Source organism: Macrobrachium rosenbergii, chromosome 27 (genome assembly GCF_040412425.1).
Source record: "Macrobrachium rosenbergii isolate ZJJX-2024 chromosome 27, ASM4041242v1, whole genome shotgun sequence".
Classification (NCBI taxonomy): Eukaryota; Metazoa; Arthropoda; class Malacostraca; order Decapoda; family Palaemonidae; genus Macrobrachium; species Macrobrachium rosenbergii.
Window position 1 is genome coordinate 34,572,009 of NC_089767.1, and position 15,000 is coordinate 34,587,008.

Genomic DNA, 15,000 nt, shown 5'->3' on the forward strand with positions numbered 1-15,000 from the left:
CTGGTATAATCAGGTGTTACTTGGTATAATCAGGTGTTACCTAGTATAATCAGGTGTTACCAGGTCTAATCAGATATATTAGTATAATCAGGTGTTACCTGGTGTATCAGGTGTTACGTGGTATAATCAGATGTTAGTATAATCAGGTATTACCTGGTATAACCAGACGTTAGTATAATCAGGTGTTACCTGGTATAATCAGATGTTAGTATAATCAGGTGTTACCTGGTATAATCAGATGTTAGTATAATCAGGTGTTACATGGTATAATCAGATGTTAGTATAATCAGGTGTTACCTGGTATAATCAGATGTTAGTATAATCAGGTGTTACCTGGTATAATCAGATGTTAGTATAATCAGGTGTTACCTGGTATAATCAGATGTTAGTATAATCAGGTGTTACCTGGTATAATCATATGTTAGTATAATCAGGTGTTACCTGGTACAATCAGGTGTTAGTATAATCAGGTGTTACCTGGTATAATCAGATGTTAGTATAATCAGGTGTTACCTGGTATAATCAGATGTTAGTATAATCAGGTGTTACCTGGTACAACCAGATGTTAGTTTAATCAGGTGTTACCTGGTATAATCAGGTGTTACCTGGTACAACCAGATGTTAGTTTAATCAGGTGTTACCTGGTATAATCAGATGTTAGTATAATCAGGTGTTACCTGGTACAACCAGATGTTAGTATAATCAGGTGTTACCTGGTATAATCAGATGTTAGTATAATCAGGTGTTTATCCTGAAGAAGGTCATCTCCCCATCAGTGGTCTTGATCGATTTCGTCCCTTACTTTTTGTGATAGTTCCTTAATCTAGGGATTTAGAGATTTAACGTAATTCCATAGGCACAGGTAATTGCCAGGATTTATATACTTGTTGTCATTCCATAAGCGCAGGTGATCACCAGTAATTAGAGATTTAATTTAATTCCATAATCGCAGGTAATCACCAGGATTTAGAGATTTAATGTCATTCCATAAACGCAGGTAATCACCAGGAATTGGAGATTTAATGTCATTCCATAAGCACAGGTATCACCAGGATTTAGAGATTTAATGTCATTCCATAAACGCAGGTAATCACCAGGAATTGGAGATTTAATGTCACCCCATAAACGCATGTAATCACCATAATCTAATTTTCTAGACAGCATTTTCCCTTAGGTGTTCCATGAAACCAAAGATGCCTTGAAGCACGTTTGATTTTTCTCCCTTTGGGAATTCTCTTCATATCCTGATATTCTTTTTTCTTCTGTTTCAGATGTTGCGTCTTCCAGGAAAAACCTGTTCCAGCTGAATCTATCAGGTAAGAAGAGCACAAGAGCTTTTATTTTAACTTTCTTTCATTGATATTTCGTATATCATGGAATTTTATCTGAAGGTAGTTTTATTGTTGTCTACATCATGCGAACCTTAATTGTCGTTTTGAAAAACGACGTTTGGCAATGAAAATTGCTCCCCCAGAACGTCTTGAGCTACAGTCAACGTCACAGTGAATATTTATATCCAAAGCAGATTGTTATAACTATCAGTGAATTACCGTATAATTTATACGTAAACAGTATACTGTACGAACCATAAATACATGCACATGACAGACAGACGCACTATTTGAACATACGCTCCATCTCGATGTCCCTTAAAACCAGTTGAACCAACTCGAAACAACAGCTCATTTTCATCAATTCTGAGATATATACTTTCTAAAGCCAAGGGAAACGAAAGCCCTTCTATCCATTATCTATTTGATTCACATCCACGATAAAAGCGAAACCCTTCCAATCATTTGTGTATTGGTGTTTCGTCGGTTTTCCGTAAGGGTTATGATAATCACGCGTGGCAACACTGCGTGACCACACTACCATCTGGTGGCGGTGGTTTGAGACGCTCGCTTTGACTAACCGGAGCGTTTTTGGGGAGACAATGATGATATGGATGTTTACGTTGTCTTTCTGTCTGTCTGCTTGTGTCCTCTAGTCATTCAAGGAGTGTCTTAGACGTTAACCTTGATCTTGATGAGGATATTATTGACCTTGCATTAATTTGTCATGAGTTGAATTTCTTGTAGATTTGGATATCGTTTAATGTTTATGTGTGTATGTGTGTGTATATATATATATATATATATATATATATATATATATATATATATATATATATATATATATTCTTGTAGATTTGGATATCGTTTAATGTTTATGTGTGTATATAGGCTATATATATATATATATATATATATATATATATATATATATATATATATATATATATATAAATATATATATATATATATATACAAAGGTTATGGTTGTTCTCAGTCACATAAGTAATCCGTCATAGGCACTTTTAAAATAATAAGAACTTTTTAATATATTTAAGAAGACGAAGATAATACCATTATTAATTTTATTTAGAATGTATTATAGCCCTGAGTATGTTGAAGCACATTGCACTGTGAGGCGTTTCAACTAGTATTTATTAATTTGTACCATTTCTGTTGTGATTTTTTGTAAGACCAGGTGGGCCTACCAGGTTAATTCATATCGTGTGATTGTAATAACTCGTTTCATGAAATGATTATTATGGCACCCGGGGGAATTTCGAAAATTAGTCGTAGACAAAGTTACATGGAATTCGCTTCAGAAATAGCTCATGTTGTCTCACCATGTAGCCCAGACATCCCCTTCCCTCCCCCCTCCCATAGACCACCCTCCAATGGCCCTCCAAGACTGCCACTGTAAAAAACCGCATAACCATATGACGCCATATTCTCCCTCCTCCTCTTCTTCTCCCTCCTCCTCCTCCTCCTCCTCCTCCTCCTCCTCCTCATTTTCTTTTTCAGTATGCTTTAGTTCATTTAGCCGGACTATTATAATCTTGAAAAACTCCCAGACATCCTAGACCTACAGTCTCTCTCTCTCTCTCTCTCTCTCTCTCTCTCTCTCTCTCTCTCTCTCTCTCTCTCTCTCTCTCATTTTCATTGTTGATTAATGTTTAAAATTTAAATAGAAATTCAACCTTCGGCAAAAAGATAATCAGTAAGCTGACCAGAACTTTATATAAATTCTAGACGTGAAAAGTTATATAGGACACATAGACATATATAGGATATACGGGAGAGTAAAATTATGATTTCTTTATTCAAACCAACAGGTGAAATTCAGCCTAAAAGCCATTTCTCTCAGTTTGTTTATGAGGTATTCGCTGAGCATTGGAAAGGATAATTGTATGAAATAGATGTTTAAATTCATTACATTATTGGTTCATTATGAGACTTAAATTGAACTAAAATATTTATTCATTCATGAAGTGCATTCGACAATACTTTAAATCTCATTCTTCTTTTATATAATGAACAGTTCTATCATCACATCAATTAAAGCTTGGATCCCAGTCATTTCTGTGAATGGATGGCAATTATATGCATACCTGTGTATTCGACAATACTTTCAATATCATTCGTCTTATTCATATATAATTTACAGATATATAATCATTTAATAATTAATGCTTGGATCCCATTCATCATTTCCATAAATGAATGACAGTTAAATGCATAACAGTGCGATGAAAAATGTTTTGTTACTTGTGAATAATAATGAATAACCATTTCACCACCCATCCCAAACCCTTCCCCCCCTCCCTCCCCCAACCCTCTTGCTGACTGGTTAACGGCTCGCGTGACTCATTTGTTCGTTAAGTCTGAGAAGTTGTTACGAGCTTCGTTAAACTTCGAGACTTGCCAAAGTCAGACTTGTGTGAAGTCTATGTAAGTTAGTTTTGTTAAAATCCGGGACTTTGCATTGCTTAGAAGGGTGAGTGACCTTGCCAAGATGTGTCCTTTGGTTGTTTTAGGATTTAGGTGTTTATCTTTTTCTTATTCTCGTGAGAGAGAGAGAGAGAGAGAGAGAGAGAGAGAGAGAGAGAGAGAGAGAGAGTTTCTTGAAATTGTTTAGGAATAAAATTGCACTAGCTTTGAAAAAAGTGATAATTGAGATTTAAATAATCAAACATCTTCAATAATTGTGTGTGTGTGTGTGTGTGTGTGTGTGTGTGTGTGTGTGTGTGTGTGTGTGTGTGTGTGTGTGAGAGAGAGAGAGAGAGAGAATTTCATGAAATTGTATAGGAATAAAATTGTATTAGGTTTGAAAAGAGTGATAATAAAGGTTTAAATAATCAAGCAGCTTTGATAATTGTGTATGTGTGTGTGAGAGAGAGAGAGAGAGAGAGAGAGAGAGAGAGAGAGAGAGAGAGAGAGAGAGAGAGAGAGAAAGAGAGAATGTCTTCAAATTGTATGGGAATAAAACAGTATCTGATTTGACAAGGTGACAAGAAAGCTGTACATAATCAAGCAGCTTTAATAATTGTGAGAGAGAAAGAAAGAGAGGAAAAACTAAAACCTTCCCATTACCGTAAAACCAACCGGCAAGTGAATTTGCTTCGAAGGATATGCAAGCTGCGCAAATTTGCGTCGGCTACTAATATCGAGTTCAATTACAGAGATCAGGAAAACGCCCCTTATTACAAATCCTTTGTACGTGTCGTTGTTGCAAAGTGTAACAGAGGTTTAGCCCCCAGTGAGAGATACAGTTCCTGCCACAGAGGGTTTAGCATCGAATTCATTAAACTGAGAACGCTGTAATTACTATGGAGAAAAGCTGTGATATGACAGAATATCTCTCTCTCTCTTTCTCTCTCTCTCTCTCTCTCTCTCTCTCTCTCTCTCTCTCTCTCTCTCTCTCTCTCTCTCTGGATAAGTTTAAAATGCTGAATCAGCATTCTTCTTTTCAATTCTGTTAAGTCTCAAAAGATCGAATCTTATCTTTGTTGACACAAAGCTTTATACTCCAATCTCTGAGTTATATTTATGCATACATACATACATATATATATAATTATATATATATATATATATATATATATATATATATATATATATATATATATATATATATATATATATATATATATATATATATACAGAGTTGACCTCTGCATCGTTCTCGCTGGGTAATTTGTGTTTATTGCCGTAGGGATAATCTTCTGTACTCTTGCGATTAAGCATTTCTCCGATTATTATTAATTTAAAATGTGACAGTCATTAACAGTACTTTCATAAAGTTCGTAACATTCTGTTACCAGAAATTAATAATTGACAGGCAGCGAACCGCGTTTAATCCTCTGCCTCATTTATTACCGAAGAATTATTTCTTCCCTGTGTAACTGCCATTTCTCTCTCTCTCTCCTCTCTCTCTCTCTCTCTCTCTCTCTCTCTCTCTCTCTCTCTCTCTCTCTCTCTCTCTCTCTCTCTATGCATCCAGTGACGTGGCCTCCAATGCAATTATGACGAAGAGACCCGAAGAATGGTTCTCTCTTCGAAAGGTGTCGACAGAGCCGGTGTCTTTTGATCCTGACGATCGGCTCTGGCAATGCCCCTTAGCCAAGAGACGTACAGAATGAAGGAACTCGCCAGCGTCGGTCATACTTGAATATTGCAAACATCATCGTACATCAATTGAGATTTCAGAGTTGAGGGGTGTGGGAGGCGGTGGGTGAGTGTCTGAGTGTTTGTGTGTATATATGTGTGTGTATGTGAATGTGTGTATCCCCTTCGACTTTTATCCTCTCCGATTTGCGTTTATTAATTTAATAATCTTACCTTTATTATTTTTATGATTGCTTGGTTCTCTTTGGTGATAAATTTCTCCTTGGCTCGTCAGCATTAGGCCAGTGATTCTCGTTTTTGGTTTACCCTTGTTTCACCTGATTTTCCGTACACTTTGATTTAGAAATCTGCTTCATTTTGTAATGAAAATCATCTGTTTATTCGTAAGCATTCGTTGAAATTTCATACTTCCCTGTCAGAACCGAATATGGGAAAGTGATGACTGGTCAGCAGTGTCATTTTCCTCCATTGTTAAGGACACGATCCTTTGCTGAAGATCCGTTAGTGCTCTTGCGCGCTTTCCATTATCGTCGAGTTGCTGTTGGCGTTGTACTAGGAATATTGCACATTCTCTCTCTCTCTCTCTCTCTCTCTCTCTCTCTCTCTCTCTCTCTCTCTCTCTCTCATAATGATTTTGCGTGCGCGTAGCTTCTCAACTTTAAAATTTCAAACCCTTTAACTCCTATAACAAAAAGGGAAGCTGTTACCCAACAGGCTAGAGGTCTAGAATGATTGCATTCTCTCTCTCTCTCTCTCTCTCTCTCTCTCTCTCTCTCTCTCTCTCTCTCTCTCTCTCTCTCTCATGATGATTTTGTGTATGCGTAGCTTCTCAACTTTTAAAATTTCAAACCTTTTAACTCCTATAACAAAAAGGGAAGCTGTAATATGTTCTTCGTTGGGAGAGTGGGTTCCGTTCTCAGCTAGCACTCTACTGGCCGCGAGTTCGAATCTCCGACCGGCCAATGAAGAATAAGAGGAATTTATTTCTGGTGATAGAAATTCATTTCTCGTTATGATGTGGTTCGAATTCCACAGTAAGCTGTAGGTCCCGTTGCTATGTAACCAGTTGGTTCTTAGCCAGGTAAAATAAATCTAATCCTTCGGGCCAGCCCTAGGAGAGCTGTTAATCAGCTCAGTGGTCTGGTTAAACTAAGGTATACTTAACTTTGTTACGTAATACCCTAGAGGTCTAGAATGATAGCATTCTCTCTCTCTCTCTCTCTCTCTCTCTCTCTCTCTCTCTCTCTCTCTGTGTGTGTGTATCTTAATGGGAGATCCATTGTTGATCATTAAAGACAAAATAATAGCCTACACGGTTACATTTTCACGGTTCCGAGGAGACGGAATTTGTGTACCTCTATCGTATGGTCACGGCCGCATCGTCAACAATACCGACAAGGCTCGCAACTGTGGATGACTGTGACTTATGCGATTCTGTGCTAGGTTGAGAAATGGACGTAGAACTATTAAGTCGAGTAAGGGAGCCGTTTCAAAGGCGTATCCTTACTGCTACTGCTATTACAAGGAGGGCTCTGCAAGTGTTGTTCGGTAAAAGATGCAAGTTATGGGGGAAATTACATGAAAAGGGAACTGTTAAGGGAGCCGTTTCAAAGGCACATCCTTACTACTACTACTACTGCTGCTGCGAAGGGTCTGTAGGTGTTGCCTAGTAAAATGTACATGTTATGGTAGAACCTTTGTGAGAAATGTTAGCTTGGATAAATCGAATCTTGTCCACCACTTGACTGAAGGAGAGACACTGGTTTAATGGGGATAGGAAAAATGAAGCAGAGCATAAGAGAAAAGAATGGAACAAAGCGACCTTTTATTCAGATGATGACAAGGCTTTTTCGAGGACAGCTTGGGGAAAGGGGAATTGAAAAGACGATTGACAGTTACCGAAACCAGTTTAGAAAGCTGAAACGGAGATGAAGTTTTGGTTCTACAGCATAGAATCGCGCATCAGACAGGTAAACTAACAGACAGGTGTTAACGTCATTGGTTCCAGAGTGCTAAAGCGACGTAAAGAGCTTAACAACATAGATAGGTTGACGTATGAACAGACGGTCGTCTTGATGTTCTGATCCTGCACGCGAGACAGACAGACATGTGGACAAAATTCATCAGAGAAAGAGATGCATATGTTATCGCCATGACCTGGTTTCCTGAAAATGAATGTTCTTCGCCTAAACATAGTTTATTTCCGAGACACTTCAAGATTGCTCGATCAGGTGTTTCGTTCCCTTCTTCTTTTGGGTTTAGGAATATTCTAGTTGCTTTTGTTTTCCCTTGCTCGTACCTACAGACTTTCTTTTTGCCTCTCAAGGATAGTCGCACTGGCCTTCTTCCCCCTAATTCTTGTTCGGTTTTGTTTAAGCCCAGGCTAGATACCGACGGTAAATGAGAAAGAAAGAACTTGTGGTAATGGACAGCTTGATTTCCGAGTTCGAAATCAAGTAGGCTGCTGTTGGACAAACCCATTTCCTGTTGTGTATGATCCTGACGTGTTTACAGTGGTGCGTTCTTTATTTTTCCTAGTTATATATGCTTCTTCATTTACCGCTATCGATCTTTGAGTTTACTATTATTGTAATTTACTTTTTTCCCAAGAATTTTTTTTCTTGTTTCCCTTGCACCGGTTGCTTTTAATGGGCCAGTATCATCTTTATTGTCTGATTGACTGTGAACACAACTCAATAAAGTTAGTTAACTATATCGCATTTGTCACATTTTTTACTTCTGGCCAGGAAATAGAATAGAATACGTTATTGTTAATAATATACCTATGAAGAATCTGTAAACCAAACCCTTTAAGCAAAAATGTGCGACCTTTGACCAACCCCCGAAATACGGCGGGCCCCGAGCTATAACCGTAGACGCCTCCATCGCCCCCTCTCCCCCCCCCTCCCTCCCATTAAACAACCACACCTCACCCATCACAGAAACGACAAGAGCTTGGGCATCACGCTCAATTAACCAAGTCAGATGCCCTGGTTACCTGGCACCTGATCTCAATCAAACGTCAGGTTAGCCCCTATACGGCCGAGTCTCCCGATTTTCAGTGAACACCGGTTTAGGTCTCTCTCTCTCTCTCTCTCTCTCTCTCTCTCTCTCTCTCTCTCTCTCTCTCTCTCTCTCTCTCTCTCTCTCTGTGGTCGGTTTCAACGCTTTCATAAATTTTCTGGACGTATCCATTCGGGATGGGCCAATGGTTCCTGATGGCCGTGAGGGGATGAAGGAGGCTGGATTTACCTGCCACTCACCTGTCTTTAATTGGCGTATAAATATGTCCGGCCCGATGATTAATGCCTGCTCCCACCTGCTGATTGTTATACCCTCTTATACGACGGTAACGGTGTGTCCACTCAGCGAGCGCATTATTTCCTTGGATAACCTACGGTATTAATCGCTCGCTCTCTGTTGATGTGTTTGTTTATTTCCGGATGGGCGATCGCGCGTTTCGTTCGGCTTTGATACACATACATATACACACACACACACACACACACACACACTATATATATTATATATATCTTCCAATTATTAATATATATATATATATATAAATATATACTGTGTATATATACTGTATATATACAGTATATATATATATATATATATATGTATATATATATATATATATATATATATATATATATATATATACTGTATATATATATATATATATATATATATATATATATATATATATATATATATATATATATATATATATATATATATATATATATATATTTATATGATTAGAAGATTACCTCTAGAAAACAGACTTAAGAAAAATGCCCAAGCTCAATTAGCGTTTGGAGCCACACGTTCCTTGCAGATCAAATTAACTGCAATCACAATAATACCCATAGCAAAAAAAAAAGGGAAATAAATGGAAAAATAAAGTCCGCAGCAGTATGTATGTACGAGGATATTGCTATATACAGGAAGCTTTCGCCAACCTGATCAGTTGGCCTCTTCAGCCAGAATGAAATGGAAATAACATTCAAATCGACACATCCTGAAGCATTCAAGATGGCCCCGAATTCTTGAATTCACCTCACAGTATGTATCGTTAAGTACCTAGAAAACACTAACCTTTCGACTGAAACCAATACAGTTACGGCACGTAAAACAAAACACTGCGCTAAATTCATTTGAACCACCTAACGTAATTGCTAATTGTTATCGTGAAGTCTTTTATTAATCTTGGATTTCCCACACCTGGCTTGTGAATGGTCATATGAGAATTGTCTTTGTGACTACACTGTCGGCTCATGGCATGGCGGCCAGTTCAGTTATTCATAGCTGTTTGCATGACCCTACTGCTCGCAAAATGAACCATTAGAGTTCGATATCTCTCATTGGTTTGTATTATGATGAAAGAGTGTCTCTCTCTCTCTCTCTCTCTCTCTCTCTCTCTCTCTCTCTCTCTCTCTCTCTCTCTATCTCTATATATATATATATATATATATATATATATATATATATATATATATATATATATATATATAATATATATATACGTATATGTGTATGTATATATATATATATATATATATATATATATGTGTATATAAATATATATATATATAGTATATATATATATATATATATATATATATATATATATGTGTGTGTGTATATAAAATCTCGCATGCATATTTTCATGGGAGACTGAAGCTGTGGTTTTGTATCTTAAATATGCACCGATCACGTCTTGATTGCTCAGCGCGAAACCAAATCGCTCATTATCTTCAGCATCAGTTGAAGGCCATCATCAGCATTGCACCACGCCACACCTCATCAAATCGGTCTGTAACGTTATTCGTCAATAAATCCCGCGACTGTAGTCATTTTGTAGTGAATAAGTATTCCCCCGGAGGAGATTATTGACCTATTCCGGAATGTTTTTTTGGAGGTGATAACGAGGCGCTAAAGTTGGACGTATTGCGGGTTCGTGGTAATGACATCAAAGGATTCAGGTAATGATGTGGAAGAATTTGCTTCTGTTAACAGCTCATGGGACTCGACGTGGAATGGTCTAAATCCAGCAGATTGCAAATAAATTCAAAATTAATTTAAGTTCAGTTTACAATCATAACTTTGGATGGCCTTATACGGCGCCTCTTGGAAATGACATTATTGCAGTCACAACCTTGGCAGGCTGTACACAGGTCCTCTTGGAGATCGCGTTTGTACAGTTACAACCTTGGCATGACGTAACTTGGTAAATCCCGGTCGCTTTCAAGAAACTGTATGTCTCATCTCGCTGTTAATACTTCGATATTATTTTGCCATAACTGCAGAACGGCGAAATCTGTGTAGACATACCACATTGGGATCCAGACGCAATTGATTTTACAAATAGCATCACCATGGCCTCTGCAGCTCAAGGGAATTGTGCGCAAATTATTGTTTTTATTCAGTCATTCGAATACCGTACAGATTCGTAGCCCAAACGCGCAAATTATTTGTCGAGTTACGGCCGCCTCGGCGTGTACAACTTTTCCTACTTTGAAATGGAAGTCACATCGTTGGCGTCACTGTATCAAAAACTTGAAATCCTCTTATATGAGTTCCGAATTACTGCACTACGAGAGTTGTAACTAAACAAGTTGATATTTTAGGTATACAGCAGCACCGTGATTATTTTGTTTTGTTAAACTGTGAACAACCAGGAACTACAGATTTCCTTAGAGATTTATCATTGCAAGAAAAAAAATGTTGGTAATATAGGCAATGTAAGTAATTTCGGAACTGTTCCACGCTTAATTCAAGATTCACATTATTATTATTATTATTATTATTATTATTATTATTATTATTATTATTATTATTTTTTTTTTTTTTATTTTTTTAGTAAGTTAGGAACCATAGATTCAGTACGAATATCTCCCTTATCAGGGTGTGCATCCCGTCATGCCATTTCATTACAAAATCACTACCTGTTTTGAGGAGGTTCCAATGTTATTCAGAATTACCAATCCAAAGACCTTTGAAGTTTTCACATCTTGTCCAGGGTCTGATGACATGAAAACCTAATCGCAATCCATTACGATCTAGTTACTTGCTCTGTTCAGAATCTATGTACCCAAGTAATATGATGTTGCTGATACAGCAGAGGTGCATAGCATTGCAATTGCTATGTTTTTCATAGCTATAATCAATGGACGACCGATGCAAGAGACCGAAAAACAATCATTTGCCAAATTGATGTCATTGACATTTCCGTGACGATGTGGAAACCATCGGTACAGTGACCAAGCAGAGAATCTTCCCTTCCATATATGTATTGTATATGGTCAGCATCTTCGTGTGGCTTCTTCTTTTTGTTTGTTTGTTTGTTTGTTTGTATTTGGATTCATCTGTTAGACTTAATTTAACTAAGGATAAACTATTTAACTCAATGTGTAATTTCTTTATTTGTTTGCATACTGCGGTGATTTTTCAATGTATGTTTCATACGTTCGTGTATGTCTCTCCTCAGGGAATGTTGTAGGGGGTATCTAAATTCTTTTTAATATGGAATAATTAGGTTTGTTTTTATTCTGGAATATCTTAGGCTCAAGGCTGCCCTTACTTAATTTTTTTTAATATGTTTTACATGTTAGAGGCCTTTTCATTATTATATTTTGATCTCTATTTTTATATATATGTATATATTTTGTTTATATATGTATAGATGCATTATATATATATATATATATATATATATATATATATATATGATTTATATTATATATATATATGATTTATATAATATATATATATATATATATATATATATATATATATATATATATATACACAGTATATATAGCTTTGTAGGTGTCTTACTGGTATAATTGAAGATTGAATCAGTTCCTTTGTAAAGGGGTTTAGACGTTTTTGGGAAAAGAAACGAAACACTTGATTAAAACACTATACCTGCTATTTCTCGTTACACACAAAAAAAAAAATATAGCACCACGATTTCGTAAATATTCTGCCCCGTTTACCTGACGTGGAAAGGTGACCATTGGACCGACGGATTAATCCGCTAACTCTCCGTCCAGTTCAATTACCGAAATAGAAACTGCCAAAAAAAAAAAAAATTTAGCAAGCAGTCGTTCAGTACCAATGTTTTTTATTTTCATTCTTTTTCTTCGTCCATTTCTTCAACGACTCTAGAATTCTGGAGATCTCTCCGCACAACGACTTCAGGTAAAGGCTATTAACGAACTGCAAAAGTCGCGGGGAGAGCCGTGACGACGACTCACAACGACCCGTAATTACATGCGCTCGTTTCCGAAGTCGCTCATGCAAAGCGAATTTCCACCCTGCTGTAGCATATGAGGCCAGTGATGGGTTATTGGTTGGTGTTGGTGACTGCAGTTTGTTGTTTATTTTTTTTTTCTTAGTGCTATTCCAAATTCTTTAGTATCACTGACCTACGGATGAGATGGATTAGCTTTAGGAAATTCGCGATAAACCTGGAAAATGAAACGATGAAAAATAATTTCTGCAAAAGCAATATAGTTGCATAGTTCTGCTATAGGCAAAAGAAATATCAGATATTTCTGCTTATATTTAATTTAATATATTTAATTTCTTTTTCCAGCGGTCTGATTACAATGATCAGCGAAGAAGCATTGAACGTCTAGGAACCGCCGGGTTTAATAAACAGCGGGTCTGAGTCATGTGATTTCAAAATGTCACACCATTATGGCCGATAATGAACATGATTTAGAGTGATTTATGATTTATTCTGATGATTCGCTGTTTCCAATTCCTGATTGTGATCAACTCGTGATCACAGTGATAATCTCATTAGTCACCTTATTATTATTATAGGGAATGATTTCCTCCGTTGTAAATAACGAGCACCACCATCTTTTGCCTTTCAGAATATCCGATTATCTCCGAGATAGACTGATGAACAACCTGATAAGTCTAGCCATTCCCGTTTTCTTTGTTGCTATATTATAGTCTGTGTTCGTTTTCTTTGTTGCTATTGAACGGAGCCTTTTTTCCCCCGTAGTGACATTGCTGTTTTCGAGTCCTATGGAGGCTCTTGCATTCATTATTTCACTGTCAATAACAATACCAGCTGAGCACGTCGTTCACGAGCGCTCAATCCTCGCCAAAAAACCGTTCACGGTTCATTCGGAACGAATTTGGAACGAGCCACGCAGAATGGTTGAACCCGCCCATCTTGACCGTAATAAATGACACGTATGTAAGCGAAGACGCGCATCCCACTCTGATGTTATATCGGATAAATGTTTCACGGACCCGTCTGTTTATCTAACGTTTTGAGCGTTTGAAAACCTCCATCTCTGCTCTGGCGTGACTTAGGCTTGTTAAGCATCGTAAAAAAAAAAAAAAATGACAGACTAACATGCCGCGTAATTTGTGCTTTGAGTGCGTGCGCCAGTGCGTTTGTGTTTGTACGTTAGTGTTTGTTTCAAGCTTAGTTACCTGCATGTGCCAAACACCGTAGAACGCTGCCGTTACGGTTAGGAAATATATTTTAAAATACGGTTGTAGAAGTACAGGAGGAAACTAGTGGTAATGGAATTATACCTTTTAAAGAGAGAGAGAGAGAGAGAGAGAGAGAGAGAGAGAGAGAGAGAGAGAGAGAGAGAGAGAGAGAGAGAGAGAATTGGTGGTGAAAATCATTCACATCGTCAAGACGAGCTTCTGTATATCCAGTCAGTTGTTAGTGGTTTGCTAAAAATTAAAGCCAGCAGTTTCATTCTGATGGATTTAATATTTACGTCAAATAAAACATCTCGTAAAGAGGATTAATTGGGCTGATTTTATGCACGACTGGAGATGTAAATTACACGTTATAAAGCGCCGTCAGACGTGCATTCTCGTTCAAAAAAAAAATGTTCAGTCCAACAAAAATATCAACACAATTTTTACGCCACGTTATCGAGACCTAGTCGCGGTCTCTCGTACACCTGAGAAATCTTCTTCTTCTTCTTCTTCTTCTTCTTCTTCTTCTTCTTCTTCTTCTTCTTCTTCTTCTTCTTCTTCTTCTTCTTTTTTAGTATCACTGACATACGGATGAGATGGATTAGCTTTGTGGGAATTTACGAAACCTGGGAAATGAAACGAAGAAAAATGTAATTTCGGCAAAAGGAATATCACTGCATGGCTTTAATGCAATGTAGGCAAAAGAAATATCGCCTAGCTGCTAGGCTTCAGATATTTTTCAACATTTTTAATTTCCTTTTCCAGCAATCTGATTACAAAGATCAGTGAAGAAGCTTTGAACGTCTAGGAACAACTGGAATCATAGTCTCGTGAAGCCCAGCCGGTTTTATTTACGAATGTTCCTGAGCGTTGTTAAGATGATCCTCAAGTGGACTCCTCAGAGGTGGACCTGTTTAAAAGGGGAGGGGGGTCGATTTGTCTTAGTGTTAGGTTGTTCTCGATTTTATTACGTCGATGTGATATTATGAATTGGCTTTATTTGTTTGTAGGTGATTTGTATATGTGTTTCACGTTATCGTTATTTTTATTATGAAATTTTGCTTTCTCTCAT

At 37.2% G+C, this 15,000-nt stretch overlaps 1 protein-coding gene across 3 annotated transcripts in view; it reads left to right on the forward strand.

The window, feature by feature from the left end:
• Positions 1-15,000, forward strand: part of LOC136853600 (uncharacterized) — a 192,795-nt gene that overhangs the window by 34,458 nt on the left and 143,337 nt on the right. For all 3 annotated transcript variants that reach the window (XR_010857501.1, XR_010857503.1, XM_067129346.1), the window contains exon 2: positions 1,272-1,316. The gene's annotated coding sequence lies outside the window, so the exon portion shown is untranslated. The remainder of the gene's footprint in view (positions 1-1,271; positions 1,317-15,000) is intronic.